The sequence below is a fragment of the Tamandua tetradactyla genome, chromosome 4, assembly GCF_023851605.1.
Source record: "Tamandua tetradactyla isolate mTamTet1 chromosome 4, mTamTet1.pri, whole genome shotgun sequence".
Lineage (NCBI taxonomy): Eukaryota > Metazoa > Chordata > Mammalia > Pilosa > Myrmecophagidae > Tamandua > Tamandua tetradactyla.
This window is the reverse complement of record NC_135330.1, coordinates 108,303,690-108,309,689: the sequence shown is the minus strand read 5'-3', so window position 1 is coordinate 108,309,689 and position 6,000 is coordinate 108,303,690.

Genomic DNA, 6,000 nt, shown 5'->3' with positions numbered 1-6,000 from the left:
ACCGCCCTCCTCGGGCCGGGAGGGTAGGAGAGGGGTCTGGCGCGGACCGGGGCGGGGCTTCGCTGGAGGAGCGGGGCTACAAGGGGCGGAGCCTCCGGTGGGGCGGGGCTTCGCTGGAGGAGAGGGGCTAAAGGGGCGGAGCCTCCCCGTGGGGCGGGGCTTCCCTCCCGCCTCAGCGTCTCGGCAGCGGGGTTTCCCGGGCTCGCCAGACCTGCGCGTGGACGTACCTCAAAGGTTGCGTTTCTGCGCATATGAACTCGCTTTTACCGTCTCGACCAGATGTGTTTCCAGACCAAGCCCAAAGGATCTTTCAAAGGAGCACGCTTTTTGATGCAGTTTGATTTCTAACCAGGTCCAAAACCTAAGCCACCGAGTGCGGTTCAGACGGTGGAAATTTTGCCAGGAGGCGGGGGTGGAATTTTAGGGAGAAAAGGCCTTTGCAGATCATGCCGAGATGCGGGCACAGGTCGTTTGCAACCACCAGCAGGCTTTTGAAAGCCCTTGTTGCTGACTCTGACCCTATTTCCATTTCTTAAAAATCCAGAAAAGCAGCAAAAATTATGGAGGAGAGGAGTAATAAGCGATATCTGCTTGGTGCTAGCTGCTTTCACCTGCATACACTTCTTCGAGACAAACCACTGGAGATCGGAGTCACGGTTAAAAGACTGAGACCTCTAACCCAGCCAGCTTCTTTCGTTTAGGGTAGCCAGATCAATACAGGACAGATAAATTCGAGATTCAGATCCGCGACGAGTAATTTTTTCGTCCATATTTACACGAAGTAACACTAAGGTACTTATACTAAAAAATTATTCCCGCGCGGATCTGAAATTCAGATTTAACTGGGCTAACCTGTATTTTTATTTGTTAAATCTGGAAACCCTATTTCAATTGGATAAAGCATAAATTTCCATTTTAAATTAAAGATACCAGAAGGGAAAAGACTGAGAGTCTCTGTCACAGCTCCTTAATTTTGTAAATAAAAGAGGCCTAGTAATTTGCCCAGGGCTACAAGTAAATACGGTGGCAATAGCATGCTGAGAACACTGCACTACTAACATATTATGTTCCACTGGCAAGGGGGGCGTGGGTGGGGGGTACTAAGGCTGCTAATCAGATGCTTTCAAAATAAAGAGATTAGCGTAGATTTTCTGGGCGGGCAAGGGTCCTTTAAATGTGATGGGTCAGTGTCAATGCGCAGCTAGAGAAAGCCTTGACCAGCCACCCCTAGTTTTAGGAAGGAGGGCATGAGCCAAGGAATGCTGGCAGCCTCTAGAAGATGGGAAAGGCTCCTTTAGAGCTTCTAAGGGATTGATTTTAGCTCAGTGACACCCATTACAGACTCTGACCTCCAAAACGTAAGATAAATTTGTTATTTAAAGCTATAGGAAAGAACACACCCCTGATGGGGTGGTGCATTGCCCCGGCTGGAGTCATGGGAAGCTGCCGTGAGCATTGTGCTGGCAGGTTACTGCCTGTGCTGCTAATAATGAAGTTCTTTTTTTTTAATCTCTGACCCAGTCATCTTGTGTCTTCTGCCAGCCTCTCTGAACAGTCACATGCTTACACGAGGCTCAGTTCTCAGACCCTGCACAGCTCTTCAATTTACCTCACCCCTAAATACTTTAGCATGCCACTCCTACAAATAAGAACATTGTCCTGCATAACTAATACTATTATCACAGATCAAAGCGCTTGGAAATTTTAGTTTTAATCAAAGTAATTCATGTTACATCATCAAAGTGTCAAATAATGTGACAGGTCTTGGATGAAAACCAAAATTCCCTGTGCTCCACTCCTCCCAAATTCTTTTTAGCTGTATCACCTGTATTTCTTATATCCTTATATCTTCTGTATTTCTCTGTCTTTATGAAATAAAAAAAATACTGTTTCACTCTTTAGTTATAGATTTTAGACATGGCTCTGAACTTTGTCTTATGGAAGATGAAGGTTCAGCTTCCCTTCCAAACCAAACCTTCCAATATGGTAAATCGCCTTTCTGTTTAAACAAAACTCAGCATTTACATTATTATACCTACAAAAGTACTATTTGTTGCTAAGCCAAATGATATCCTATGATTTCCTTTCTCACAGTCTTTCATCCTAAAGTTAATAATTGCCTCATTTTTCTTTGTTTCATTTTCTCAGCCCTGTGATGGTTTGGAAGCTGGTATGTACCCCAGAAAAATACATGTTCTTTTTTTCCCCCCATTCTGACAATTTATTATTTCCTGTTTTATTTTCTTTTTTAAAATTAACAAGTTTTTTTTAGATGTAATTCACATACTGTACATTTCAATAGTCCCAGAGTGGTGCAACCATTACCATAGTCAATTTTATAACAGTTTGATCAACTCCAAAAGAAACACAAACACCTTGTACCCCTTAGCATCCCCATCCCCCAATTCTCCCACTCAGTTGGTTTTCTTTTCACTTTCTTCAGAAAGCCATGTTCTTTTTTTTTTTTAAATATTTTATTGAGAAATCTTCACACACATACATTCTATACATAGTGTACAATCAGTGACTTACAATATCGTCACATAATTGTGTATTCATCACCATGATCATTTTTTTAGAACATTTGCATCACTCTAGAAAAACAAATAAAATGAAAAAAGAAAAAAAAAATTCATACATACCATATCCATTACCCATCTCTCTCGTTGACCATTAGTATTTCCATCTACCCAATTTATTTTGCCCTTTGTTCCCCCTATGATTTATTTATTTTTTATCCATATTTTTTTACTCATCTGTCCATACCCTGGATAAAAGGAGCATCAGACACAAGGTTTTCACAACCACACAGTCACATGGTAAAAAATTATATCTTTATACAATTGTCTTCAAGAATCAAGGCTACGGGAACACAGCTCAACAGTTGCAGGTACTTGCCTCTAGACACTCCAATACACCATAAACTAAAAAGAGATATCTGTGTAATGCATAAGAATAACCTCCAGGATAACCTCTCGACTCTTTAAAATCTCTCAGCCACTGAAACTTTATTTTGTCTCATTTCTTTCTTCCCCCTTTTGTCAAGAAGGCTTTCTCAGTCCCTTGATGCTGGGTCCCAGCTCATCCCAGGATTTCTGTCCATGTTGCAGGAAGATTTACACCCCTGGGAGTCATGTCCCACAAAGGAGGGAGGGCAGTGAGTTCACCTGCTGAGTTGGCTTAGAGCAACAAAAAAGATTCTCTGGGGTGACTCTGAGGCCGAATTTTAAGTAGATTGAGCTTATCCTTTGCAGGAATAAGTTTCATATGAGCAAACCCAAGATCAAGGGCTCGGCCTATTGATTTGGTGTCCCCACTGCTTGCAAGAATATCAGAAATTCTCCAAGTGGGGAAGTTGAATAGTTCCTCCTTTCTTGACAGTCCCCCAAGGGGACTTTGTAAATAGTTCTTTATTCACTGTCCAAATTACTCAAGGATATATCAGGGCATCACACCAACCTAGACAAACCAACAAAATCTCACACCCTATTCAAGATTCCATGTACTTACAGTGTTCAATTAAACTGACTATACAAGTTAAATTAGGAAATGTACTATCCAAAGTATAAATTTTGCACCAAATAAATATCTCTCCCTTTATTCCCACATAGAAGTTGAAGTTCTAAAATATGGATGGTATCATCCTTTACCCTGTATTCTGATATGCCTTAGTCCTATCCAGATCAGCTTCATTCATATCTCTACTCAAAGTCTGACCTGGCCGTGTGCTTTTAATCCTTTTGTAGGTGGGACCTTTTGATTAGATTATTTCAGTTGAGATGTGACACACTGCACTCAGGGTGGGTCATAATCCTCTTACTGGAGTCCCTTTTGAGAGAATAAAAGACAGGAAAAGGCCAGGAAAGCTAAGAGATGAAACGAAGAGAAGCTCTTGGGAAGCTAAGAGAGGACTCTCTCTCCAGAGAGCAAGCACTGAAGCCAGAAACGGAAAGCAATGAAACCTGGGAGGAAAGTTTCAGCAGACACTGGCCATATACCTTCCCATGTGACAGAGGTGTCCCAGATGCCAGCAGCCTGTCTTCAGAGTCCAGATATTGTCCTGTTGATACCTTGAGTTGGACATGTTCACACTTAAGAACTGTAAATGTAAGTTAATAAATCCCCATTGTAAAAGCCAACCCATTCCTGGTATATTGCAATAGTGGCAGCTTAAGCAAACTGAAACAGTCCCTATCACTAAAGCTTTCCAGGCTTTCTAACAGAATTGTAAATCCACCAAGCTCAATATTCTCAATACTGTCAAACATGTCAAGTATTCTGTCATTCCATTGTTTCTTCCCTGGAGACATTTCTTCAGGGATGTCTTCCTTTGTTTTGTTCCAGTCTGGACTGATTGCTCTCAAGATCTCCTGTACAGCTGTTATCTTGGGAATTCCTTGTATCTCTTTTCTTCACTTTGATGGACCATAAATCCCAGCAGCTTTCTGAAGAACAGTGCTTGGGTGTACAGTTTTTGAGACCTTGCTTTGCTGGACACATCTTTATTCTACCCAGTTCATCAACAGCTTGGCTAGATATGGTTCTAGCTTAGAAATAACTTTCTCAGAAGGTTTGGTGGTGTTCCATTGCCCAATAAAGTCCAATGCTGTTCTGATTCTTGACCATTTGTATGTGACCTTTTTTTTCCCTCTGAAAGTTTTTAGGATCTTTTATTTCACATATTCTGATATTTCCTGACAATGTGACTTCATTTAGCTCCTGTTCTAGTTTGCTAGCTGCCAGAATGCAATATACCAGAAACAGAATCGCTTTTAAAAAAGGGAACTTAATAAATTGCTAGTTTAAAGGTGAGAAAATGTCCCAATTAAAGCAAGTCTATAGAAATGTCCAATCTTAGGCATCCAGGGAAAGATACCTCAGTTCAAGAAGGCCGAAGAACTTCAGGGTTTCTCTCTCAAGTGAGAAGGCACATGGCGAACAGGGTCAGGGTTTCTCACTTGGCTGGAAGTGCACATGGCGAACACGGCATCATCTGCTAGCTTTCTCTCCTGGCTTCCTTTCATGAAGCTCCCCGGGAGGCGTCTTCCTTCTTCATCTCCAAAGGTCGCTTGGTGGTAGACTCTGCTTCTCATGGCTATGTCATGCTCTTCTCTTTCAGAAATCTCTCTCATTCTCCAAAATGTTTCCTCTTTTATAGGACTTCAGAAACTAACCAAGACCCACCCAAATGGGTGGAGACACGCCTCCAGCTAATCCAGCTTAACAACCACTCTTGATTAAATCACATCTTCAGGGAGATGATCTAATTACAGTTTCAAACAATACTGAATAGGGATTAGAAAAGACAGCTGCCTTTACAAAATGGGATTAGGATTAAAACATGGCTTTTCTAGGGTACAAACATCATTTCAAACCAGCACAGCTCTTTTTTCATGTACTTCAATTCTGAGAGATTTTTTATACTATTTCTCTACTATTTGTTTTTTTTTCTTTTGCATGGGCAGGCACTGGGAAATGAACCCAGGTCTCCGGCATGGCAAGTGAGAACTCTGCCACTGCGCCACCATCGCCCACTCTACTAATTTTCTCCTCTCCTCCTTCTCTGTTGTCTCTTGCTAGAACTCCTGCTATTCAGATGTCAGACTTTGGAATTGATCCTCTAATTTTCTAAAGCTTCTCTTTTAGCATTCAGTCTTTTTACTGGCATTTTTTATTTTGCAAATTGCATTTTTAAAAATAAAAACAATTCCACAGCATTTATGGTCATCTGGTAATAATACAAGGGTAATCAAAACAATATGAACAAACGTTTTAGAACTATATCCCCAACACACCTAAAAAAATTGTGTTGCCTTCTCAGCTTCTCTCTTCATTGATCATTTCTAGTTGGAAGCACTTTTTTAGTAGAGTAATATTATCCCCTTTTAGCACAATCTGACCTACTTTTTTCTTGGCTTTGTTTTAGAATGAATCTGTTTGGCATCATCTAATACAAGGTTCATATACTCATCAAAACCCTAAGGTACAGCCCTCCATCTG